This window comes from Lissotriton vulgaris, chromosome 1_1 (genome assembly GCF_964263255.1).
Source record: "Lissotriton vulgaris chromosome 1_1, aLisVul1.2, whole genome shotgun sequence".
Lineage (NCBI taxonomy): Eukaryota > Metazoa > Chordata > Amphibia > Caudata > Salamandridae > Lissotriton > Lissotriton vulgaris.
In genome coordinates, this window is record NC_141685.1 from 18,257,644 (window position 1) to 18,285,215 (window position 27,572).

The 27,572-nt window shown below is 48.5% G+C and overlaps 1 protein-coding gene across 2 annotated transcripts in view; it reads left to right on the forward strand.

Annotated features, from left to right (window-relative positions):
- LOC147736989 (uncharacterized) overlaps positions 1 to 27,572 on the forward strand; it is a 412,373-nt gene that overhangs the window by 143,114 nt on the left and 241,687 nt on the right. Inside the window, exons 1-2 of one of the 2 annotated variants that reach the window (XM_086955863.1) lie at positions 10,383 to 10,695; positions 23,542 to 23,606. The exons of the other annotated variant lie outside the window; for it this stretch is intronic. The gene's annotated coding sequence lies outside the window, so the exon portion shown is untranslated. Of the gene's footprint in view, positions 1 to 10,382; positions 10,696 to 23,541; positions 23,607 to 27,572 lie in introns of those variants that run through there. 2 annotated transcript variants of the gene reach the window in all.

The following is a 27,572-nucleotide window of genomic DNA, read 5'->3' on the forward strand; positions in this document are numbered from 1 at the left end:
GTAATTACTGCAAAACTGCTCAAAGAGCTTGCCACAGTTCCATCCAGCTTCTCTACCATATTAGGTACTCTTACATTGTGTAGTGCTGATGGTGGAAAGTTCTCATACATTTTTGAGATTTTATTATGAAAGAAGTGTGCTAGTGAGTCACATAATTCCTGTGACACCACCGGGGCTTGACTGCACACTTTAGGGGATACAAACTCCTGTACTATCCCAAACAATGCTTTGAGTTACTGGCGCTTTCAATCCGAGTAGTTATAAACTGCCACCTAGCCCCTTTTAAGTTCAGGTGGTATTTGGCTGGAGCCTGTCTATAAGGTACTTTGTTTTCATTTGTCTTATTGAAGCGCCACCTTCTTTCCAGGCCTCTGCAGCTAGCTCTTTCTTTTTTTAATTCCATCGTATACCAAGGGGCAGATGCCCGCCTAGTCATACCACTCTGTTTCTGTGTAGGAATAATCGCATCCAGTGCTGTTTCCAAGGCGGAATTATAAACCTCCAATTTAGCGCCCACCTCTTCGATGTGTGTGATGGGACCCGGGGAGCGGACCTCAGCAAAGGATTCTACTGTGAGCTTATGCCATTTCCTACCCTGCTTAAAGCTTGATAAGACAGAGCGGTTGGCTGAATATTGATCTAGTTGCTGCAAACTAATCTCAATCAAAAAATGATCCGTCCGAGGGAAGGGTTTCGGTACCTTACACTTAAGCTGGTCAATATTAGAAAAGACCAGATCCAGTTGGTGACCGGCTATGTGTGTAGCACCTTCTACTCTTTGAGTTAGTCCCATCAGTTCAAGGGAGGATAAGAGTTTATTCACCTCCGGATCTATCCGCATTTCAGGCTGCACTGTTCCCATGAGGCACAGGGTCAAGGTGATTTGCATATGGCTGGGTTCAAAATGGGGTGGCATGGTGAGCAAAAGAATGATGGATTTAACCCTGATCTCTTGACTGGGGGTGAATGTTTGATTCATTCAGCATTCCATCCATCATTTGTGCTGCAGCTATTTTCCCTTCATGCCTGCACATAAAGAGGTTAAATCTGTGATCACTGAAGACTCATGCCTTATCAGGGTGTTCAAAAGATTGTAGGGGTCTCGTCTCAGTCCAGTGTTAACAGCACACAAAGGCAGTGAGAGACGGTGCAGGAAGGGGGAGTGAAAGTGCAGAGAGGGAGAGAGCGACAGGGTAGGAAGGGAGAGGTCGACTGTGTAGGAAGACAGTGACAGTGCAGGAGAGGGGAGTGAAAGTGCAGGAAGAGAGTGTGTGAAGTGCCAAAAGTGAGTGACTGGCAGTAAAGGAGAGGAGTGAGAGAGTGGCATTGTGTCTCAACCCTGTTTTCCTCCAGTCTCTACAACCTCTGATCATGAAAACTCCAACCCTGCTGTCTATGACCTTACTGCGCGTGACACTGCCATGTCTGCCCATGCACCTCACCTCTTGCTGTGATGTCCCTGTCCCACACTTCTTACCCCAGCCAAACCTTGTGTTTCCCCTGCTCCTCCCGATCTCTGTGCTATAGTTGTTGGAGGCTTACTCCTAAACTTTCTTCACCTCTCCTGTGCAATTTTGCTTTGCTGGAGAGACTCTGCTCAATCACTGTTGGCTCAGATGTCAGTGAACCGTATGCTCCGAATCTACCACATTTCAGGGAGTGAGTGTCAGTGCAGGGAGTGAGTGTCAGTGCAGGCAGTGAGTGTCAGTGCAGGGAGTGAGTTATTTATTATTTATTTATTATTTTAAGCATTTATAAAGCGCAGCTATCACCATTGCAGGCATCCTGGCGCTAAGAGATAAAAGAAACCAGAGGAGGCGGACTAGCAGGGGAATAGCCAGGTTTTTATCCTCCTTCTAAACGGGAGGAGTTCACCAATATGCCTAATCTCGATGGGCAGAGTGTTCCATAGTCTGGCGGCAGTCACTTCAAAGGTTCTTCCACCAGCTCTCACCTTCCTGAATCTGGGAACAACTACCAGTTTGGCGTCGGAGGATCGAAGCTGTCTAATAGGGGAATACCAGGCAAATTTAGATTGCAGAGTAGCTGGGCCAACTCCATGGAGAGCCCTGAACACTATACAGAGGGCCTTAAAATGGATCCTCTGCCTTATAGGAAGCCAATGCAACTTTGCCAGTGCGGTTGCTCCGTGAGGGCTTCTCAGAAGCCACAGGGCCAATTTAGCAGCCACTGATTGGACCCTCTGGAGCCGATCCAACAGGAACTCAGGGGACCCAAGCAGGAGGGAGTTACAATAGTCCAGCCTGCTAAGGATGGTGCATCTAACCACTTGCGCACGGGCGCAAGTAGGTAGGAGGGGCAGGACTTTCCTTAGAGAACGGAGGATGGCAAAGCAACAGGCAGATGTTTTTTGCACATGTGTGTCCATGCTAAGTCTCTGGTCCAACATGACCCCTAGATTCCGAACAGATTCCACTGGCCGTACCGAAGTCCTGGTTTCCGGGGGCCAGAAATTAGATGGAAAAGGTAGAGGAATCCTGGTGCCGGCAGTAAAGAGCACCTCCGTCTTTCCAGCATTAAGCTGAAGGGAATTGTCGTTCAGCCACCTAGACGTTTCACTCAGACAATTATGTAAAATCTGTAAGGAAGATGAATCCTCACCTTCCAGGGAGAGGATTATCTGCGTGTCGTCGGCGTAGTTCACAGTTTTGATGCCAAAGCTTTTGATAAGAGAGATCAGAGTTCTAAGATAAATATTAAAAAAGAATGGGGCTGATAGCAGAGCCCTGAGGGACTCCATGTGATACCAGGGAGAAGGCTGACTGAAACGGTGGCATAGAGACTGCCTGCTGCCTATCCTTCAAAAAAGAATGGAACCAGAGCAGCGCATTGTCTCTCGCTCCTGCCTCCCATAGCCGCTGCATTAGGATCTTATGGTTCACCGTATCAAAGGTGGCAGACATGTCGAGCAGGATCAGGAATGCTGCCTGTCTTCTGTCTGCACGCATTTGAAGCTCGTCCATAGCGGTGATGAGGGCTGTTTCGATCCCGTGAGCAGGCCGAAAACCAAATTGGTCTCCATCCAGTAATAGATGGCGTTCGAGATGGTTGGAGAGGGAGTTACTCACCAAACGCTCAACTATCTTAGCGGGGAAAGGCAGCAAGGAGATTGGCCGATAGTTCTTAGAGCAGTCAGGGTCCAAAGAGGGCTTCTTTAACAGAGGAGAGACTAGCGTCCGTTTCCAATAGGTTGGGACAGTGCCAGTAGCCAAGGATTGGTTGCAGATTTGTTATGTTATGTTATGTTATTTGGATTTTTAAGCGCACAGCTGCCCCAGCTAAGGGGCGTCCCGGCGCTGTAACTGGAGAAGGTAACATAACTAATAACACAGAAAAAGTAGGGAGTGATTAGTAAGGCAGAGGAAAGAAATGAGTTTTAACAGCTTTCCTAAAAGCAAAAAGGTCATCAAGAGTGCGGATGTAGGCAGGAAGTGCGTTCAATAATTTAGAGGCCAAGACCGTAAACGATCGGCCACCCAGTCTACATCTCTGAAATCAGGGGACAAGTGCCAAATTTTGGCCAGCAGAACGAAGACTACGCGAAGGGGTGTACAAAGACAAAAGGTGCTGAAGGATGATAGGGGTGTCAGATTTAAGAATTTTGAAGGCAAAGCAGAGGGCCTTGAACTCTATGCGCCTGATTACTGGCAGCCAGTGCAGATCGAAGATTGTGCTACGGGCTGAGCAGAAGCATGGCAGGCCCACCAGGGCTCTAGCTGCCGCGTTCTGCACCCGTTGAAGTCGCAGGACTTCCGCCTGGTTGGCGCCCAAGAGCAGAGAGCTCGCGTAGTCGAGCCTCGATAGTACGCTGGCTTGGACCACCATCTGGCGTGTGGGGGCATCAAAAAATTTGAGGATAGGCCTTAAACCACGCAGAATGCCGAAGCATGTGGATGCGACCTTCTTAGTGTGGAACGAGAAGGTTAGTTTGGAATCCAGCCAGACGCCAAGGTTTTTGAGTTCGGAGACCGGTTTGGGGGGAGGTCCCAGCTCCTTAGGCCACCAGCTAGCACCCCACCGATCAGGATGTTTCCCCAGCACCATCACCTCAGTTTTGAGGGCGTTGAGTTGTAGGCAGTTGGACATAAGCCATCTAGCAACAGCCCTCAAACCGTCCGCAAAGCTCGACGCCAGTTGGTCAGAGTCCCCGTTAAGAGCCACCGCCAGCTGGGTATCATCGGCGTAAGATACCATAGTAAGACCCCAACTCTTCGCAACCTCTGCCAAAGGTTGAACGTAGAGGTTGAAGAGAGTGGGGCTCAACGCCGAGCCCTGCGGGACTCCTTGAGTGATGGCATGGGACTTGGATCTGAACGGTGGCACTACAACCTGAAAGGATTGTTCCGAAAGGAACGATTGAAACCAATCCAACGCCCTGCCTGAGATACCAGCCTCACCAAGCCTTCGAACAAGAATGGTGTGAGATACAGTGTCAAAGGCGGCACTGAGGTCCAAGAGGACCAGTGCCGCCGTTTGACCTGCATCTAGTACAGAGCGGAGATGTTCGACCATGAATAAAAGTGCCGTCTCTGTACTGTGTCCAGATCTAAAACCATTCTGTGTAGGATCTAGTAGATGTGCAGATTCCAGATGGTTTGTTAAGATGCTATTAACATGGGCCTCTGTAATCTTTGCCACCCAGGGAAGAAGGGAGATAGGTCGATAACTCTCCGGCTTCGACGGATCCAATCCAGGCTTCTTTATGATGAGCATGACGCAGGCAGCCTTCCAACTAGGAGGAACTGAACCGATGGTAAGGGATTGCTCCACCAGATGGCGGATAGGAGGAAGGCAAAAGGACGCCGAGTCCATAAACTGGGCAGGTCTCAGAGGGTCATCTGGTGAGCCAGACTTGACCTTGGCTGCTAGATTAAACTTCTGCTCCGATGGTATAGGGAAGGAGGCCAAGCACTGAGAAGTACGCAATGTCAAGGTCGTACTGTCAGGGTCAGCCTTGGGAAAAGAGCGGTAGATGGCATTTACTTTTTCCACAAAGAAGCTGGCTAACGACTCACAGTGGGCAAGGGAACAGATCTCCGTAATAGGAAGTCTGTTCGCTGTGAGCTCCTTCAAGACTTTAAAAACCAGTTTGGACGGGTTAGAGCTCGCCTGGAACTCCTGTGCATAGTAATCAGCTCGGGCCCGGCAGACAGCTCTGTGATATGTCTTTACCTTGGCCAGGTAGCATACTTTCAAGTCTTTATCATAGTTCTTCCTCCATGCTCTTTCGGCTTGTCGGCAGGTAGCTTTAATACACCTGAGTGCCTCCGTGTACCAGGGATTAGGCTGAGAATGTCGATTCCTACTCCAGCTGGCTGGGATTAATACGTCAAGGACTTTAACAATCCAGGCGCAAAAGTTGGTATACCTGGTTGCAACGTCATCCGAGTGAGCCAGAGGTGTGGTGAGCAGGAGACGATGGAAATCCTCCAATTTGAGCTTTTTCCAAGGCCGCCTGAAAGATGTTTTATCAGGCTTCCCAATGGATTGTGTCACCATAGTGACAGAGAGCTCAATGAGGTGATGATCACTCCATCCCATGGGTCTAGGGGGTGAGACCTCGACCAATTGAAGATTTGTAAAGACTGGGTCGAGGATATGACCTCCCTCGTGGGTCGGATGACGGACCAGTTGGAGTAGCTGTACTGCTTCAAGGTCGTCCAGCAGACCTCTAACCACTGGTATCTCCATGGCATCAAAGTGTATATTAAGATCGCCGATGATGGTGATGTTAGAGGAGAGCAGAGAGAGAGAGCTTACCAGCTCAGGAAGGGCTTTCCTGAAGGCACTATCACTCCCCGGAGGGCGGTAGATCAAAAGACCTGATAAAGTTTGATGCCGACTAATGCTGATGGAAAAATGGGCTCACTCTGCGCCAACCAAGTCCATAGGCTTCCAGGTGCAGGTGAAGCAAGTTTTAAAAGCCACAGCAATGCCTCCGCCTCTCCCCATGCGATTTAATGTATGGAATGCATAGCCCGGAGGGAGGGCCAGATTAATAATGGCCGAATCCTCATCACCCAGCCAGGTCTCCGTCATGAATAAGATATCAGGACCTTCTAAGGAGATAAGTTCATAAATATCTCGATGATGTTTCGACAGGGATCTGACATTATGGTGACAAAGTTTAACGGCACTAAGGGGTGAAGGAACCTTCTTACAATGCAGCAGTACCTGGCTAGGGGCCATCGTCGGTGCCGATAGTTCCTACCAACCGCAAGTGCAAGTATGAGGGCCACACAGGGGATGCTGAGCCGAATACGAAAAGGAGGGCAGACATCGTCTAATCAGGTGAAGAGCCTGACTAGAGTATTGATAGATCATGATTGCAGCACGAAAGTGTCCTGCCGCGTCCTGCGTCTCCCTTGCGCGGACGAGCGCAGACGAGCAGACTCTGGCTTGACTCAGGCACGAGTCAGGCGCTACCGCTGCGCGTCACCGCTGCGCGGGTAGAGTGAGCTTTAAGTATAGGCTCACCTGGACTCCTGAAAAGCGCTAGAGCGCTCAGGCAAGTGGCGCGTTCAGCAGTAACCACCCCCAAGATGGCGACCAGGCGCCAGCGAGCAGGCAGCAAAGAAAGCAACAGACTCCGCTCTAAACGCGGTGAGGGCACAATTACAGTGCAAGTGTGTGGGCACAGCGGTAATATTATTAAAATCAGGGGAAACAAAATTAAACGAACCAAGATACAATAAGCGGTAATTTTAAAATAGTAAACAGCGCTGCGCGCTTAAGATCACAGCAGCATAGAGCGTGTGCTATCACCTTTCCCAAGGCCGAGCAAATGAAATGCTCGCCTTAAGTATAGGCTCACCTGGACTCCTGAAAAGCGCTAGAGCGCTCAGGCAAGTGGCGCGTTCAGCAGTAACCACCCCCAAGATGGCGACCAGGCAGCAAAGAAAGCAACAGACTCCGCTCTAAACGCGGTGAGGGCACAATTACAGTGCAAGTGTGAGGGCACAGCGGTAATATTATTAAAATCAGGGGAAACAAAATTAAACTAACCAAGATACAATAAGCGGTAATTTTAAAATAGTAAACAGCGCTACGCGCTTAAGATCACAGCAGCATAGTGCGTGTGCTATCACCTTTCCCAAGGCCGAGCAAATGAAATGCTCGCCTTAAGTATAGGCTCACCTGGACTCCTGAAAAGCGCTAGAGCGCTCAGGCAAGTGGCGCGTTCAGCAGTAACCACCCCCAAGATGGCGACCAGGCGCCAGCGAGCAGGCAGCAAAGAAAGCAACAGACTCCGCTCTAAACGCGGTGAGGGCATAATTACAGTGCAAGTGTGTGGGCACAGCGGTAATATTATTAAAATCAGGGGAAACAAAATTAAACGAACCAAGATACAATAAGCGGTAATTTTAAAATAGTAAACAGCGCTGCGCGCTTAAGATCACAGCAGCATAGCGCGTGTGCTATCACCTTTCCCATTTGTTGTAGGGGACCGAATAATTTGTCCTCAAATTCCTTCCAGATCTTGGGGGGCACCGGATCAAGAGGAGAGCCGGAAACGATCCCTCTAGCTACCTCAGTGAAGGCTTCATAAGTAAATGGAGGGAACGCCTGTAGCAGTCCACTAGGCTCCGAGACGAGATCGGTCGGTCGTTTGGCCGGAGAGACAGAGCGCTGGACAGGTGGAGGGATACACTCCGGAGACCTGTGCAGGTCTTTAAGGATAAGCTTGATTTTTTCCCTAAAGAATGTAGCGAGATTGTCACAAATATCTTGGGACGGGACAATTGCATTCATGGCGCACTCCGGATTAGTGACGCTGTTTAGAATGTTAAAGATACTCCTGGAATTGTTGGTAGTGTTGCATATTAGCGAGGAGTAGTATTCAGCCTTGGATTTTTTTTTATCATATTCTTATAGGTAGAGACCTTGGTCTTCCAAAGCTCTTTCGAAGTGTTTCTATAATCACGTCTCCACCTTCTCTCACCCTGTTTACATCCTAGCTTTAAGTTTTCTAGTTCGTCATTATACCAGGGGGCAGAGGCTTTGTCCCTACAGCTACGTGTTTTTAATGGTACAAAGTCATCAAGGACCGTGGTGATTCTAGCGCAGAGAGTGGAGTAATTTTCATCACTGCTCAGATTCTCACTGAAGAGCTTCACCGATTGGAACACCTCACCGGTAAGGTGCCTGCGAGTGAGAGCCCTCCAATCTCGGCACTTGGATTGTCTAGACGACAGAGGGGTTTTATGAGGTCCACTGCTCGTATGTATAAAAAATGTAACGAGAGAGCGGTCAGTCCAGTCCATAGCTAGGGTTTCCCCCATCGCCACCAAGTCCTGGGCAGCAAAGATCAAATCTAAGAGATGACCAGCAGTATGGGTGGCTTCAGTGACAGTTGCGAGAGGCCAAAACTGTCACAGGCTTGAACTAAATTCTTAAGACCCGAGTCAAGGGGCCCGTTATACCAGAGATTGAAATCGCGAAGAATGAGGAGCGTATGATGGGAGAAAGCGATGTTAGTGAGGGTAGTTAGAAGTGCCTGTTGCTGCTGAGAGCAAAAAGACCCAGGTGGGCGATAGCACACTACCATGGTGATGTTACTACCAGAATGAGTCTGTAATGATAATCCTAACAGCTCAGTACCCAAAGTATGGTCTAAAGAGAGGGTCTTAATGCAGCAGGAAGCTCTGAGTGTCAGTGCAGGTGGTGAGTGTCAGTGCAGGGAGTGAGTGTCAGTGTAGGGAGTGAGTGTCAGTGCAGGGTGGGAGTGAGTGACAGTGCAGGGAGTGAGTGTGAGTGCAGGAAGGGAGTGACAGTGCAGGGAGTGTCAGTGCAGGGAGTGTCAGTGCAGGGAGTGAGTGTCAGTGCAGGGAGTGAGTGACAGTGCAGGCAGGGAGTGACAGTGCAGGGAGTGAGTGTCAGTGCAGGGAGTGTCAGTGCAGGGAGTGAGTGTCAGTGCAGGGAGTGAGTGACAGTGCAGGGAGTGAGTGACAGTGAAGGGAGTGAGTGACAGTGCAGGGAGTGAGTGTCAGTGCAGTGAGTGTCAGTGCAGGGAGTGAGTGTCAGTGCAGGGAGTGAGTGTCAGTGCAGGGAGTGAGTGACAGTGCAGGAAGGGAGTGACAGTGCAGGGAGTGAGTGTCAGTGCAGGGAGTGTCAGTGCAGGGAGTGAGTGTCAGTGCAGGAGTGCAGGGAGTGAGTGTCAGTGCAGGGAGTGTCAGTGCAGGGAGTGAGTGTCAGTGCAGGGAGTGAGTGTCAGTGCAGGGAGTGAGTGACAGTGCAGGGAGTGAGTGACAGTGAAGGGAGTGAGTGACAGTGCAGGGAGTGAGTGTCAGTGCAGTGAGTGTCAGTGCAGGGAGTGAGTGTCAGTGCAGGGAGTGAGTGTCAGTGCAGGGAGTGTCAGTGCAGGGAGTGAGTGTCAGTGCAGGGAGTGAGTGTCAGGGAGTGAGTGAGTCGCCGTTCAGTAGGCAGGGCCCTGCTTTCCTCTGGGATTCTTCTCTCTCCCTTGGGTTCTGGGCCCTCCTCCTCCTCCTCTGTTTTGTATGAATCATAGATGTGTTAAACTCTAGGTTGGAGCTTTGTTTCTTTCTGTTTGGATCCGAGCTCTGCCTCGGTGGGTGGGGGGGATTGAAGGGGGGGCTCTGCCTTGGGGGGGGGGGGGCTCTGCCTCGTTTCCTGGGCGGGGGGGGGGGGGGCGCTTTCCATGAGGCCCGGTCACCTTCACTCGTTCCAGCCCCGGGCGAGGGAGTGATTCGCCCAGGGTCACAGGTTTGAGCCGACGCCGGGACTCGACCCACAGACGGCAGCTCTGCCCGCTACGCCACATCGTCTTGAGTTTGTGTCTCTCACGTAAATTGCAGGGTGTGGATTTCTGGCGAGAAAGTCTATTTACCTTTTGAGTGTTTTATGCTCATTTAAGTGAAAATACTCGGTTTTATCGTCCGGCGACCAGGACAGTCTGCGTATGTGCGTAGGGGCCGTCTCCAACCGCTTCCGGTGTGTTGGCCGTCTGCGCATGTGCGGAGGAGGGGTGTCCAGCCACTTCCGGTGTTTGGCTGTCTGCGCATGTGCGGAGGAGCCGTGTCCAACAGTTTCCGATATTTTGGCTGTCTGCGCATGTGCGGAGGAGCGGTGTCCAGCCATTTCCGGTGTCTAGGCAGTCTGCGCATGTGCGGAAGAGCTGTGTCCAGCCACTTCCGGTGTCTCGCCAGTCTGCGCATGTGCCATGTTTGACCGAGCTGGGCGACGTTCATTGGGAGAAGAAGGACTCAGGGTCATCAACGGCAGAGTCAGCAGCAGCGGATCCCGACTTCACTTCCGGTCAATTCTCGTGTACGGGCCGATCAAGGTGAAACTCGTTTTCCGGGTCAAGGGCTACAGAGTCAGCACAAGCAGCACGTGCTGATACCTTCCGGCTTCTTTCTGTGTTCGGCTGACTGCAGAGGCGAAAGGACCCTCCCCCCCAGTGTCTGTGCAGCTAGCTTCAGCCCCCCCTCAGACCCCAAACCTGCACCCCCTCAGACTCCAAACCTGCCCCCCCTCAGACCCCAAACCTGCCCCCCCTTAGACCCCAAACCTGCCCCCCCCTCAGACTCCAAACCTGCCCCCCCCCTCCAGGAGGAGAGAGCCTACTATATAAAACATCTGTGCATACTGTCCTTCTTTTTACTGCTCTCTGGGGAATCCTGCGTGTTACTTTGCATTTCACTGCACACAAAGGTATTTAACGCTTAATCTTTAAATGTGTGCACACTGCATGACTTTCAATACTGGATGAGAAATCTATGTGAACTGTACTACGTATTACTACACTCTGAGACATCTCTGCACACTGGACTGCACTACAAGCAGCATTCACAAAGCAAATATGCATGAATTCTGCACTGCTGTTTTAATATGCTATGAGAAATCTGTTCACCCGGCTCTAATTGTTCCTGCATTATGAGAAAACTTTTTCTTTTACAGTATTAGAAATGTGTGCCCACTGTATTGCTTTTTACAATACTATGTGAAATCTGTGCACATTCTACGTGTTTTTACTAAACTATAAGAAATATGTGCACATTGCATTGCTTTTCATGGCACTGTAAGGGATATTTACAGCGATTAAAACTCATCTTTTTCCCCCCCGTAGATGTCCTCCTGCTTCGTTTCCCAGTTTGTTATGTTGGTTCTAGCGCCGGGACGCCCCGTTGCCAGGGCAGCTGTTGCGCTTTACAAAATGCATAACATAACATTAAAGAGGTAATCTGTGCACAGGGCGCTGCTTTTACCACACTTTAAGGAATCTCTGTGCAATGCACTGCTTTTTACCACACTATGAGAAATCTTTGCACACTGTACTACTTTTACTACACTATGAGGACTATGTTCACAATGGACTGCTTTGTACTGCACTACAGGGGGGCATGCACAGTGAAAATGTGTACACTACACTGTTGTTTACTGCACTAGAAGAGATGCATTATCACTGCACTGCTTTATTCTGCACTGTGAGAAGTCTTTGCCACCACACTTCACCTGCACATTTGAGGGAAATTTACAGTCTCATTGTTGCTGATTTTTTTTATACCATGGGAGGTTGGACTCGCACACCCATCGACGCACAGGCCGCGCCTGGGTGTGTCTGGCCAGAAAGAGGCACTTCCGCCATCTACTCTGACCAGGAGAGTGTCCACTTCTTCTGCTTTGCCGTGGTCAGCAGCCCCCTCCTTTCTTCCTCTTCTTCCCTCTCTCTATCTCGCTCTTCCTCACTTGCTGAATGAAAGCGTGACTTCAAGAAATGGCTCTTACCCTCTCTTTTCCTTCAGCTGTTCCACACACAGAGCCCCCCCCCACACACACAGAGCCCACACACACAGAGCCCCCCCAACACACACACACACAGAGCCCCCCACACACACACAGAGCCAGACACACAGAGCCCCCCCCACACACACACAGAGCCACACACACAGAGCCCCCCAACACACACACACAGAGCCCCCCCCCCCCCCCACACACACACACAGAGCCCCCCACACAGCCCCACACACACAGTGCCCCACACACACAAATGAAGGATTAGAAGTAAAAAAAATATTTAAAAAAACAGTACAGTGGCACACATGGAGGGTGAGTTTAAAAAAACCAAAATCATAAAGCACACATTAACGGATCACATGCAAGACTGTTTCTATGAGGTACAAATAGAGCACTGTGTCAGAAGTCAAGATGCTACTCTTCTGAGCTGGAAGGTGTCTCTAACTACAGCATGTGCTCAGACAGACTGAGCCAAAAAGACATCTCTATATGGGTGGTCTTCAAGTTTTTTTTGCTTTGTCAATAGAGGGCAGGACCGGATTAGCATATTGTGCATTTGTTATCTCATATCAAAGGCAGCTGCTCAACAGTGTGACTGTGTAAAGAAAATGGCATGTTTTATCTGGGCTACGAATACAAACCAACCAAAGGTGTCAGGTTAGAAGAAAAAATATTTGTTTAAACTAAATATGCTTGTCTTTCGCTTTTCCACTTCTTTCTTCATAAAATAAATGACCCCTGCTCAACTGGAAGTTAATTTGTGTTTAAGGCATCTGACTCTGGCTTCAAAATCTGCCATTACTTTGATTTTAAATAATGGATGCCTATTATCAAAGCAGGCTTGCGAGTCTTAGAAACATGAGAACTCTTTAATATATGGAAGTATATGAACTAAACACAGACCTCAGCACATTCATGAAACTGATAAGACATATAGCCATTCTGGAGGACACCAACAACCAAAAGTGGCATGTAAGGGGGCCACAAACAACAGCTCAGTCAACTTTAAAGATTGCTAGAGACATCTCTGCACACTGGACTGCACTACAAGCAGCATTCACAAAGCAAATATGCATGAATTCTGCACTGCTGTTTTAATATGCTATGAGAAATCTGTTCACCCGGCTCTAATTGTTCCTGCATTATGAGAAAACTTTTTCTTTTACAGTATTAGAAATGTGTGCCCACTGTATTGCTTTTTACAATACTATGTGAAATCTGTGCACATTCTACGTGTTTTTACTAAACTATAAGAAATATGTGCACATTGCATTGCTTTTCATGGCACTGTAAGGGATATTTACAGCGATTAAAACTCATCTTTTTCCCCCCCGTAGATGTCCTCCTGCTTCGTTTCCCAGTTTGTTATGTTGGTTCTAGCGCCGGGACGCCCCGTTGCCAGGGCAGCTGTTGCGCTTTACAAAATGCATAACATAACATTAAAGAGGTAATCTGTGCACAGGGCGCTGCTTTTACCACACTTTAAGGAATCTCTGTGCAATGCACTGCTTTTTACCACACTATGAGAAATCTTTGCACACTGTACTACTTTTACTACACTATGAGGACTATGTTCACAATGGACTGCTTTGTACTGCACTACAGGGGGGCATGCACAGTGAAAATGTGTACACTACACTGTTGTTTACTGCACTAGAAGAGATGCATTATCACTGCACTGCTTTATTCTGCACTGTGAGAAGTCTTTGCCACCACACTTCACCTGCACATTTGAGGGAAATTTACAGTCTCATTGTTGCTGATTTTTTTTATACCATGGGAGGTTGGACTCGCACACCCATCGACGCACAGGCCGCGCCTGGGTGTGTCTGGCCAGAAAGAGGCACTTCCGCCATCTACTCTGACCAGGAGAGTGTCCACTTCTTCTGCTTTGCCGTGGTCAGCAGCCCCCTCCTTTCTTCCTCTTCTTCCCTCTCTCTATCTCGCTCTTCCTCACTTGCTGAATGAAAGCGTGACTTCAAGAAATGGCTCTTACCCTCTCTTTTCCTTCAGCTGTTCCACACACAGAGCCCCCCCCCACACACACAGAGCCCACACACACAGAGCCCCCCCAACACACACACACACAGAGCCCCCCACACACACACAGAGCCAGACACACAGAGCCCCCCCCCACACACACACAGAGCCACACACACAGAGCCCCCCAACACACACACACAGAGCCCCCCCCCCACACACACACACAGAGCCCCCCACACAGCCCCACACACACAGTGCCCCACACACACAAATGAAGGATTAGAAGTAAAAAAAATATTTAAAAAAACAGTACAGTGGCACACATGGAGGGTGAGTTTAAAAAAACCAAAATCATAAAGCACACATTAACGGATCACATGCAAGACTGTTTCTATGAGGTACAAATAGAGCACTGTGTCAGAAGTCAAGATGCTACTCTTCTGAGCTGGAAGGTGTCTCTAACTACAGCATGTGCTCAGACAGACTGAGCCAAAAAGACATCTCTATATGGGTGGTCTTCAAGTTTTTTTTGCTTTGTCAATAGAGGGCAGGACCGGATTAGCATATTGTGCATTTGTTATCTCATATCAAAGGCAGCTGCTCAACAGTGTGACTGTGTAAAGAAAATGGCATGTTTTATCTGGGCTACGAATACAAACCAACCAAAGGTGTCAGGTTAGAAGAAAAAATATTTGTTTAAACTAAATATGCTTGTCTTTCGCTTTTCCACTTCTTTCTTCATAAAATAAATGACCCCTGCTCAACTGGAAGTTAATTTGTGTTTAAGGCATCTGACTCTGGCTTCAAAATCTGCCATTACTTTGATTTTAAATAATGGATGCCTATTATCAAAGCAGGCTTGCGAGTCTTAGAAACATGAGAACTCTTTAATATATGGAAGTATATGAACTAAACACAGACCTCAGCACATTCATGAAACTGATAAGACATATAGCCATTCTGGAGGACACCAACAACCAAAAGTGGCATGTAAGGGGGCCACAAACAACAGCTCAGTCAACTTTAAAGATTGCTAGTTTTTTTTATTTTATTTTATAAATAGGGATCTGATTCTTTTTTATTATGAGACGATGGTGAGCTTTACGTTTTTGCCTTGTGGGGTGAAGATGTCGACAACGAAAGTACAGTTAGATAATTTGAATACCCCATTATACAAATAAGCAGAACTGAGTGGGGGTGTTGTAACGTAAGGTCTAAATAACATCCCTACAGGCATATATGCCCAGTGAAATATTATTTCACTACATCGAATTAACTTTATTTGCTAAAGTTTTCCTATTCGGTGCTCATTTAGCAGCACTGTCAACGTACAGCAAGATCTTTCTTAAGTTGGCCAGGGGAAAGGGATGATGGATTAATGAACGGTCCAGCCCTGCTAGAACATCATAGACACCATGTTACCGAAATCGCAACATTTCCTTACAGAAACGCCAGCCTCTGCTCCCCAGGCCGTGTGTTCCGCATTAAGATACTATCAGCGGTTATAAACTGCTTCAGTCAGCAAGCCAGACTACAGTCACCATTTCTGCTGAAAAGGGGGGGGGAAGTCACCTTTGCCCTGGGTCGCCGGCTCCTACTCTGCGGCAGACGCCTATCTCCGAAGCAGTTACCCATTAAGCCTAGCGGCGGTGCCACAGCCAGGCCTCGCTCCCCCGCCTGGTCACCCTGCCCGGGCCGGCCCATAATGGCCGCCCTGGGCCTGGAGGCTGCGTGGCTGTCGCGGCGTTTCCATGGCAACCGGGCCCTAATTCAAAAAATGTGTGCTGCGCAGTCTGTATTCGATCACTGGAGAGCGCGAGATATCTGGGAAATAAACTGCGCGCGCATGACACAGCCCCTTCTCATCCTGACAGGAGGAGCGGTTCAACACCCCTCAGTACGCTGCGCGAGCCTCTGCAGGAGGCTGATGTGGTGTAAAACAATGCATCATTGCAGCTCTAATGACCCATAATAACCTCGTGGCCTGCAGGTAGGCGAGGCAGCTCAGCGGGTCAATGCACCCACTTAAAAGAGGTCTGCGCAACCGGCATGTGAAAAATTAGAAGCACAAGGGCCGACTCGCTCTTTCATTATTTTTAATGAAAGAAATGAGTCGCATCCAGGTGTTTATTACGGGGCATAATTGGGTTGTAGCTGAAGGCACTGCAAGTTTTTCTCAGTGGGGCAGTGTGGTGTTCAGTGGGGGTGAGAGTTTGGCTCTATGGCCAGAGATGCCGAATTTGGAACTGGGGAACCAGGTTCAGCTTTCATTACCAGACCACCAGACCATTCTCCTGAGGGAGCATATTCCCATGCTAGACCTTAGGAGGCCCAGCTGGACCTTCGAAGCCCTGGTGTCTTGGCACCAGGAGGTGGACCCTTTCAGTGGCAGGTGTGGGTTAACCATAAAGGTTACCACAATCCATACTGAAGTTCACCTCCAGTCATTCAGGCAGGCCTACGAAGTAGCACACCCTATAGCGACAGTAACTTTGGCACTGAGGTCAAAGGACCCTTGACCCCAGTACACCTCACCCATTTGTGCCTCCATGGGCCTTGTTTCAGCAGTAGCAGTGCAACACGTCAAAAATGGACATTGCAGGATTTGCTCCAACACCAAACTAAGTTCTCAAACTTCACGGTCCATCTGCTGGGTACATCAAACGCTCTCTTTTCTACTTAGGCATATCTGTCTACTTGGGTAACATAGCTTAAAAACATTGCCAAAGTCAATAGCTCTGGCTAATCACTTATAAGGTCCCAAAGGTTTATTTTCAAGGTTTTATATAGCACTAGCTCCACCGAGGGTATCAGAGCGCTTTACATTTGCAAGATTATAAACAAGAAAGCAACAATTGTTATGAGTGAAACAAATTATACAAGGTGGTCTGACAGAGCAAAAAGAAACATTTAGAGTACGTGGTGAGATGAGTGAGTAGAAGGTAAACAAAAACCAAGTAAAAGAACAAGAATTCATCTCGTCAGTGTTAGTCTTAGGCGACCTAAACTTCTGGCCTAATGACCCTGCCGAAAGCCCCCTCTCTAAAGAGTTCACCGACCTTATGCTTAGTCTTAACTTTACCCCCCACATTCACAGTCCCACTCATGTTCAAGGCCACTCGCTCGATCAGGTCTGGACCCTGAATATCCCCACTACTCCCCCCACCATTTCCCCTTGCCCCTGGTCTGATCATTTTTTAATTTCCTTTTCTCTTGCCTTAGCCCCAGCCATCAAGCCTCCACTCCCAAAGAACACCTGGGTCAGAAAATGGGGCAAAGCTGATATGCCATCTCTCTGCTCTTCTCTAGCCAACTCCAGCCCTGACCTTTCAGGCCTCGCCGCCCCCGTCCAACTGGCCACCATTAACAACTGGCTGACCCAAGCAGGTGACGACTTTGCCCCCCTGAGGCGGATCACGGTTAAGCGACTCCACGCCGCCAACCGTTGGTTCACTCCTGACCTCAAGGAGAAGAAGCTGGCCGCACGCAGAGCAGAGCGAGCATGGAGAAGAGCATACTGTCCCGCCCAAAAAATCACTTATCTCTCTGTGCTCAAGGAATACAAGCAAGGCATCCTCGATGCCAAGACCATGTTTTATTCCAACAGAATACTGTCAGCGGAGTCACAATCCAAAGAAATTTTCGCCACGGTGCACAAGCTCGCCTCTTCCAACAGAGCTTCGGCCTCGATTCCCCCTTCCCAACCTCTTTGTGACTCGCTCAACGATTTTTTTGTTGAGAAGGTCACAAAGATTAAGGCCAATATTCCTCTCCCATCCCCCACATTCACCAATCCCTCCCCCCCTGCCGCCACCTCCAAACTCACCTCCACCCCCCCCCCTGACCAAAGCCACGCTCCTCCCCCTGCTTCACAGGGTGAAGTCAGGTTCCCCCCTGGACTTTGCCCCTGCTCATATCCTGAGAGAAATCTTCCTAGCATGTCCATCTCCACCCCTCACACTCCTGAATGACTCACTCAGCAATGGAGTGGTCCCCACCCCCCATAAATTTGCGGCTGTTATCCCTATTTTAAAAAAGGCTGGTGCGGACCCTTCATCCCCTTCGAACTACCATCCCATCTCCCTCCTACCTTACCTGGGTAAGGTATTAGAAACTCACGTCACCACCACCCTGAGCACCTACGTGGAAACCAACCACTGCCTCTCCTCCCGACAGGCGGGCTTTCGCCCCCTCCACTCCACGGAGAAGGTAGTGATCTCGGTGATGGACAGCCTACGCGAGGGCATTGACATCAACCTCCTGCAGGCCCTCATTCTTTTAGATCTGTCCACCCCTCACACTCCTGAATGACTCACTCAGCAATGGAGTGGTCCCCACCCCCCATAAATTTGCGGCTGTTATCCCTATTTTAAAAAAGGCTGGTGCGGACCCTTCATCCCCTTCGAACTACCGTCCCATCTCCCTCCTACCTTACCTGGGTAAGGTATTAGAAACTCACGTCACCACCACCCTGAGCACCTACGTGGAAACCAACCACTGCCTCTCCTCCCGACAGGCGGGCTTTCGCCCCCTCCACTCCACGGAGAAGGTAGTGATCTCAGTGATGGACAGCCTACGCGAGGGCATTGACATCAACCTCCTGCAGGCCCTCATTCTTTTAGATCTGTCCGCCGCTTTTGACACGGTGGACCACTCCATCCTTCTCACCCGTGTCAGGGCGGCGGGCATAGAGGGCCTAGCCTTCGCTTGGCTTGAGTCCTTCCTGAGCGACAGGGCTCAGGCGGTCCATCTAGCTGGTTTCACTGCTGCCTCCCGTAAGGTTGTGTGTGGGGTCCCCCAAGGCTCCTCACTTTCCCCTCTTTTGTTTAATTTATACATCTTTCCCCTCATTTTTATGTTACAGCAGCTCGAGGTCACGGTGTTCAATTACGCCGATGACCTCCAGCTAATTTTCAACCTTTCTCATTCCCCCTCATCCTTCCAGAATGTTCAATCTGTCATGTTGTTCATTCAGGATTGGATGAACTGCAACCACCTCAAACTTAATCCGGACAAGACGGAATTAGTCTTGACCGGAGGTGGTTGCAGCCCCTGGTCCCCGTCTCACTGGCCTCTCTCACTTGGTGTCCCCCCACTCCCTGTTCCCAAAGTCAAAACTCTTGGAATCCTCCTTAACCCCTCACTTTCTGTCCACTCACAGGTCAGTTCTGTTGTTTCCTCTTGTTTTTTTCCCCTTAGAACCATTAGGAAGATCTCCCGATTCTTTTTACTCCCTGCCCTAAAGATTATAGTGATGGCAATGGTGCTCTCGCGCCTTGACTACGGTAACATCACCTATAATGGCGCGCCTGCTTACGCCATTCACCGTCTGCAACTAGTGCAGAATCAGGCTGCCCGCCTGATCCATGGCCTGCCTAAATTCCATCGGGCCACCCCTTTACTGCAGGCACTGCACTGGTTGCCGGTGAAAGAGCGAGCCTTGTTCAAGCTTGGCTGTCTCACCTTTCAGGCCAAAATGGGCACCGCTCCGGAGTTCATCTGCTCTGCCATTAAACCTTACACCCCTGGCAGAGAGCTCCGCTCCACCCACTTGGCACTTCTAACTGTCCCCCGATTTAAAAAGAAAAAGGCTGGCGGAACAAAATTTGCGGTTCTCGCCCCTGTGTTCTGGAACTCCCTCCCTGTGGAACTCCGCACGACACCTTCCTACACAGAGTTTCGGAAAAGCCTTAAAACTCTACTCTTCTCTCGAGCCTTCGCTGCCTAACTTCCCCTGCCCCTGCCGCCTCCTCGCAACCTAAAAGCGCCATGAAACCGCGTGGTATAAGTGCGCTATACAAATGTTTTTAAATTTAAATTCAAAATAAATTCAAATTCAAATTCATTGATAACAATTTTACTGTATACCAAGGAGGGCTCGGTAGACTTGGTAGGGTGTGAGAGAATATAGGAAAGCGAAGAGTGGAGGGATAGAGAAAAGAATGGGTTGGTAAGGGAGGAGAGAGGGGTGTGAAGGGTGTCAGGAGGGGGGGGGGGTGTGAGAGCGAGAGGTAGGCGGAGTTGCCTGAGGAAGGAGGAGGGAAAGTAGTCAGAAAGGAGAGCAGGGAATTAATTTCCCCAATATTTAGTGAGAAAGTGTATTTTAAGGTATCTTTTGAAGCTGGTGAGACCTATTGGCTATGCCAGTACTTGTTAATACATGTAAGTTACCCCTAAGGTAGGCCCTGGATAGCCCCAAGAGCACGGTGCTGTATTAAAAAAGTTGGGCATGTACTTTTATGTTTTACGTGTCCTGGTAGTGAAAAGCTCTTACATTTGTTTTTTACTACAGCGCAGCCTGTCATCCCACAGTATAACATTGGAGTAGCCGTGTTAGATTTTAGAAGTGTAATTTCCTAATGGTAAGAGATGTTTGGTTCAAGTTTGGTGTCTCTGGAATCCTGAATTAAAATCCTAACTCATGTTGATGTCGAATTTTAAATTACAATTCTGAAAGTACCACTTTTAGAAAGTTACCTTACAAAATAATGGGGTTGCCCCATGTTCATCAGAACCTGGTTATTTAATTATATTGGCTGCAATGTGTTCAGTTGGGTGTTGCAATTGCTTTGCGTGAAAAGTTAGTTCTAGAATATGTCCACTGTACTGGAAAATCAGTATCATATATTTACACAGTATACATTTTGCCTAAGGTATTGCAAAGCAATAAAATACAGTAACAAGCATTTCAAACCCAAGCTGGTATTTACAAAACAACTGTGATCCAGCCGTAAGTCAGAAATGGACATACATGTTTGCGTGTATCTCAAGTACAGCTCTGTTTTCTCCGGCAATGTGAAGGTTAGCTTTTCTAATAGATCAGGCAAGAGCAGGGGTGTGAGGAATCCTTTCTTAGGAGACAGTTCAGAAGATTTCATTTCAACTTACAGCAAAGTATCATCTCACAAGGTGTGCAGGGTTCTCATTTGAATGACTGTGACATTGCAACACATAATGGCCATATAGAAAACTCATTGCTGTACACAAGACTGACCTCACCGTGAGGCAAGCGGCGGGGTAGACAGGTTTATGACTGAGGTATCGCAGTCTTACCAGCAGTCCCAAACAGAACTTACAGTGATACTTGGTGATGAGTTTATAGGATCGTCAACGAACAAGACCTCATTTTTTTTACAGAGGCACAAAAAAAGCATTAACACTTCCCAAAGGAGAGTTCTACGTGAGAGTCGTGGAGGGCTTGATTAGATCCCAGAGCCATTTCCGTTGCCTGTGCTAGCGAGGCACAACTGATATGAGAACAAGCCGTGTAGCAATGCTCAAATATGAAATGGCAATACTCGTGATTAGCTGGTATCAGGGCTAAGGAAGGGAAACTCTTATCAATCTTGTCTGTTCCCAGCAGGCTTTTGTTGTTCCTTGGTACAAACTGTAAGGAATTCTGTGTATGGAAATGTGTTTATATGCTTATGATACACCGCTGGATGAATCCTGCGTTATCAGTATGAACAAGGTATCAGAAAAGAAGGCAGTGCCATCAAAACGGCTGTGGTTGGAGCCGCGAGGTTTCACCGCTAATACTTACCACAGAGCTGTGATAGAATTAGACTTCGGCAGCAGCTTTACCACAATGGGCCATATGCATGAACTCATTTTCCCATAGACACAGATGCCCACATGTATCAAAGTCAATTGCATTCGCAAACAGTGCGAATCGCAATTTTCGGCCCTTTTGCGAATGCAATTGACTAATTTGGAATGCATCATGCATTTCGCAATTTTAGGAATCGCAACCATCGTGCGATTTCTAAAATTGCAATTGCATTTAAGAAATCGCAATTTCAGATTTCTTAAATGCAATGCATGATCATTTTTTATTTGCGAATTCGCAATTTGGAAGTGGTAAATTAGCATGAAGTTGAACTTCATGCTAATTTACCGAAAACTTTCAAATATGCACAAAAAGGTTAGGCCTGTCCAGGGGGTCCAGAGTTGTTGAGGCCTGTCCAGGGGTGCAGAGGAGGTGAGGCCTGTCCTTGGGAGAAGAGGAGGTGAGCATGTCCAGGGGGAGAAGAGGAGGTGAGCCTGTCCAATGGGGTGCAGAAGAGGTGAGGCCTGTCCAGGGGTGCAGAGAAGGTGAGGCCTGTCCAGGGGGTGCAGAGGAGATGAGTCCTGTCCAAGGGGGTGCAGATGCGGTGAGGCCTGTCCAGGGGGTGCAGGGGAGGCCTGTTGTCAAGGGTTGAGTTTACTCACAGTGCCGACACTCCCAGGAGCAGAACGATGAGATTTTTCAAATTCCACCACTGGTTTTCCCACAGCCACCAACTAAAGAGTTAACTAGTGACCGTGCGAACCCAGCCAGGAGAAAGGGGAATGTGACAGAGAAGAGACTGCCTGACCTTCTGGCTCTTCCACTCTACTTCTTCCTTTCTGCCGTACTCCATTTTATGCCATTCTTACTCCCTCTCTATCTTCAAGCATGAGTGGAAATCACTGTACCAGAAAAGCACACCATTACTAATTTGATTTTTGGACTGTGTACCCCCCTGGACTTCTTCTGGCACTTTGATTCATACTAACTGGGTCACTCTCATGGACTTCTTTACTTTTGTCCTGCCCGCCATTTTGCTGCTGTGTTTTCGGCCGCTTTTCTCTGGACCCTGACCCGCCATCTTATCCATTCCCTTGTCCTTTAACCCTTTGTCCCTCGTTTCCCCTTTGACGATCCTCTGATTTGCCTTTTCTCCATTTCCTTGTATCCCTCCCACCCTCCCTTGGTGCTGTGACTACGTCCCCCCTCCTTAATGGAACTCTGCTCTCCTGGTTTTTTGGGTCTTGACCAGAGAAAATCTACTATTTGTATATTTATGTATATAGAGATAACTCTAACCACTAGTATATGCAGTAGACCGTTGTACTCTCTACCATTCCCATGTGACTCTTAGAGTATATCCATTCGTATCCCTTCCCTATGTATATAGAGATAACTCTAATCACTAGTATATGCAGTAGACCTTTGTACTCTCTACCATTCCTATGTGACTCTTAGAGTATATCCATTCGTATCCCTTCCCTATGTATATAGAGATAACTCTAATCACTAGTATATGCAGCGGACCTTTGTACTCTCTACCATTCCTATGTGACTCTTAGAGTATATCCATTCGTATCCCCTCCCTATGTATATAGAGATAACTCTACTCACTAGTGTGTGCAGTAGACCTTTGTACTCTCTACCATTCCCATGTGACTCTTAGAGTATATCCATTCATATCCCTTCCCTATGTATATAGAGATAACTATAATCGCTAGTGTATGCAGTAGACCTTTGTAGTCTCTACCATTCCTATGTGACTCTTTGAGTATATCCATTGGTATCTCTTCCTTGAGTGACTTGCAACTTGTACGTTTGCAGTTTTTTCTGTGTTTATCTCTTCCGTGTGTGACTCTACATCTTGTACATTTGCAATTTTTTTCTGTTTGTATCTTTTATGTAACTCATGTAATTCCAAGTCCTTATGTATCGCTACTGGTTCTTATGTAAAGCGCTCTGACACCATCGGGTAATGTTCGCGATATATAAAATCGCATTAAATAAATAAATAAATAAATATATATATATATATTTCCTTACCCAGAGTGCCTATGGCATTTGCTCCTCGTCTATTCTTTAATATAAGTACTTTATTCTTTGGTAACCTGCATTATAAACAACATTTTAGCACCCTTTAGCTCTGTGAGTTAATTTATTTTTTTTCACTCATTCGTTCATTCACTCTCTGCCCTACTTTCTTATTTGAATTCTTCTTACTTCTCCCTTAGGAACCTTCTGGAGCCTCCGGCGTCAACCAAGCAACGAAGAAATCAGGAACTGAAGTATTCAATGGGTAAGTATTACTTCTTCTCTTTATATTTCTTTTTTCCTATTTACTTTAAATTGGTATTTCTCTCTAGTTCTAAATTACCAAACTTACTAACCGACGCACCGAAGCACTCTAACCTGCGCCTAAGCCCGGCATAAAACTGCACTATTTCTATCTAACTAGACTACAGAAAGAACATGACTAATCTCTGAAAATCAGTTGGTGAAGTGCCTCGGTTCTAACATCAACCGGCGCACTTCACAGCTGGTCTAGACCTCGCGCCTGTGTCCAGGAGCGCTGGACTAGACCGGCAACTTGCACCGCTGTCCTCCCTGTTGGTAGTACAGGGGAGAATGCCCGGTTCCGCGCTATAATTACCCGCGACCTTTAGCGAGCAGGTGATCTTTGCAATGCTGGTTCAATGGCAGATACTTAGAGACAAAGAAGAGCTTTGATTCCTTTTTCCTGCACCCTGACACCTGTCCAGGGGGTGCAGAAGAGGTGAGGCCTGTACTGTGCTGAGGAGGTGAGACCTGTTCAGGGGTGCAGAGGAGTTGAGGCCTGTCCTGGGCTGGGGGTGCAGTGGCGGTACAGCCTATCCCGGAGGGGTGCAGATGAGGCCTGTCAAGGGGGTGCAGAGGAGGTGAGTCCTGTCAAGGGGAGTACAAGTAGTTGAGGCCTGTCCAGGGGAGTACAAGGAGTTGAGGCCTGTCCTGGGCTGGGGGTGCAGTGGAGTTGCGGCCTGTCCTGGGCTGGGGGTGCAGTGGAGTTGAGGCCTGTCCTGGGCCGGGGGTGCAGTGGAGCTGCAGCCTATCCAGGAGGGGTGCAGAGGAGGTGAGGCCTGTCCAAGGGGGTGCAGAGGAGGTGAGTCCTGTCCAAGGGGGTGCAGAAGAGGTGAGTCCTGTCCAAGGGGGTACAGAGGAGGTGAGGCCTGTCCAGGGAAGTACAAAGGAGTTGAGGCCTGTCCTGGGTTGGGGTGCAGTGGAGGTGAGGCCTCTTCAGGGGTGCGGAGGTGTGAGGCCTGTCCAATCGGGCGCAGAGAAGGTGAGGCCTGTCCAGGGTGTACAGAGGAGTTGAGGCCTGTCCAAGGGGTGCACAGGAGGTGAGGCCTGTCCATGGGGGTGCAAAGGAGATGAGATGTGTGAAGGGGGCGCAGAGGAGGGGAGGCCTGTCAAAGGGTTGCAGTTGAGGTGAGGCCTGTCCAGGGTGTGCAGAGGAGTTGAGGCCTGTCCATGGGGGTGCAGAGGTGATGAGATGTGTGAAGGGGGCGCAGAGGAGGGGAGGCCTGTCGAAGGGATGCAGAGCAGGTGAGGCCTGTCCAGGGGAGTGCAGAGGAGGCGAGGCCTGTCCAGGGGTGAAGATGAAGTGATTCCTATCCAGGGGGTGCAGAGGAAGCGATGCCTGTCCAGGGGGTGCAAAGGAGGTGACACCTGTCCAGAGGGTGTGCAGAGGATGTGGGGCCTGTCCTGAGAGGTGCAGAAGATGTGAGGCCTGTCCTGAGAGGTGCAGAGGAAGTGAGGCCTTCCAGTGGGTGCAGAGGAGGTGAGGCATGTCCAGGGGGTACAGAGTAGGTAATGCCTGTCTGGGGGGGGGGGTGCAGAAGAGGCGAGGCCTTTCTTGTCCTGGTGGGGGTGATGCAAAGGAGGTGAGGCCTATCCAGGGGTTACATTGGAGGTGAGGCCTGTCCAGGGGTTACAGTGGAGGTGAGTCCTGTCCAAGGGATTCAGAGGATGTGAGGCCTGTCCAGGGGGTACAGAGGAGGTGAGTCCTGTCCAGGGGGTGTAGAGGAGGTGAGGCCTGGTCAGGGGTGCAGAGGAGGTGAGGCCTGTCTAGGGGTGCAGATGAGGTGAGGCCTGTCCATGGGTTACAGTGGAGGTGAGGCCTGTCCAAGGGGGTGTAGAGGGGGTGATGCCTGTCCAGGGGGTGCAGAGGAGGTGAAGCCTGTCCTGCGCAGGTAGGAGGAGAGGCCTGTCTTGTCCTAGTGGGGTGATTCAAAGGAGGTGAGTCCTGTCCTGTGCTGTTATGAAACCTGCCATGTTGGGGTAGGAGGAGAAGCCTGTCCTGGCTTGTCCTCTGGGTAGGAGGAGTGTGGAATGCCTCCGCCGTTGCTCTCACCACCCAGAGATACTCATTTCCAGACATATAATTTTATTTTAAGAGCTCATAATCCGAGTTTTTGAAAAGTACCCAGAGTTATTATTGAGCCCCAGATGGCTCATGACAAAGGCATGTTGTGATTCTATCTAGGATCCTAATTCGATATTCCTGATTTATGCCCTTATATGGTTATAACAAATAATATCCTTATACAGGCATAAGAATCATATCCATATTTAGTAATAGCCAATGCAGTCCAAATACGGCAAGGCTACTCCCCATGACTCCTAGAAAGTACAACGCGTTCTTTAAACAAACCAAGCCTCTAGCAGCCCGGGAATTCCCCCTGCTTTTGTTTTGATTTGCACAAGAACTCCTGGAGTCCAGAAAGAACTGCTAGTTCTTAGTGACGTCTTATGTCCAACCTTACGTCAAACCCGGCACCTTTCAGGTATAAATATACCAACGTTGCCTTAAGCAAACACACAGTGGTTTGGAGCAGAGCGGCTATCTACTTGCCCGATGCCCAGCTGATGCGAGAGCCGAAGGGAGCCGACCCTCCCATTTGACGCACTGAGAGAGATGCTGTCTTTTCTCCTGCCGAGAAATTCCAGCTCTGGTGTTTCCAGTCACCCTTGCGGGTTGCTGGGAGATCGAGTCCTGAGAGAGAGATACAAGACCTCCTTCATTCTAGAACCAAGGTACGGCGCTGATTAAAACCTTAAGAGAATTCTTGATTCAGATTCTTGGCAAAAACCAACTGAACTTAAACTGCAACTTACTTACTCCTTCCCACGTATTAGGCTTAGGTCAGGTACACCGGGGTAGGCGTGTCTTAGAAGCACCAGTTGAGTCCGTTAGTCAATGTTTTTATGTATGTATATATTTTATCTGTTTTAAAGTATCATATGGCTAAGAAACCATATCAATGCTTTTACAGTATTATTTCATAATACTCCTTTTACTGTACGCACTTTACTTAATTATAAGTATTGCTATTGTGGCAATTCATTTCTCTTGCATGAGAAAGAAGACTGCTCAATAAATAACAACTTTTATTGAAAACGCCTGTCTCTCTTTTCTCTGCACTCTGGTGAAACTAAGCATGCACGATTGACTGAGTGAAATAGCTGTCTATTGTTTTCACACGTCTCTAGAGATGTACTCTTTATTCTGAGGGAGCAAAGTTGTCATGTTTATACGGTTGTCAGAAACTAATCCCTTCTTGTCTATTAAGGAAAGTTAACTCATTCCTGTTCACTCGAGAAAGTTTCTAGTAACCTCTGAGCTAGCTGGCAAACCTAATTAAGTCTAACATTGTCAGTAGAGACCTAGAGGACCTCAGTCCTACGTCTACACTGCTGTTTATGTTATTCCAATACACAGAGCCTATTGGGAATATAGGAACTACACTACAGGCACACATCTCCATCAAGTATGGAGTTTATTTTTTAAACCACTGTCTTTAGTGAAGTAACGGATACTACAACCCCCAGAATGCACTTATGTATTATATGAAAGTACAGGCATAAATATTCGGGGGATCACTCTACAGAAATATTTGGTACCTCTCTGGGCATCGTGGCAGAGAAGAATAGAACAGTTAATGTGCAAGGACTTTCATTCTCAACCTCTTTCTGCAGATTGTGAGTCCAGTGAGATCAGAGATAACGTGGATCTCTCTCAAGGAGATTTCACACAGTTTTATCTGTTTCAGGGAGAAATACAATGAAAAACTGGGGGTGCAATCTTGATTATCGCTGATTTCCTGCCCATAGCTGCAATTCTTGCATTCGGGGCAGAGTATAACACCTGAATTGCCGTTAAAAAGTTATCTCCAAAACCTGATCTGCGCATGATTTCCCCTAAATAGTGCCACTCTACGTGGTCAAA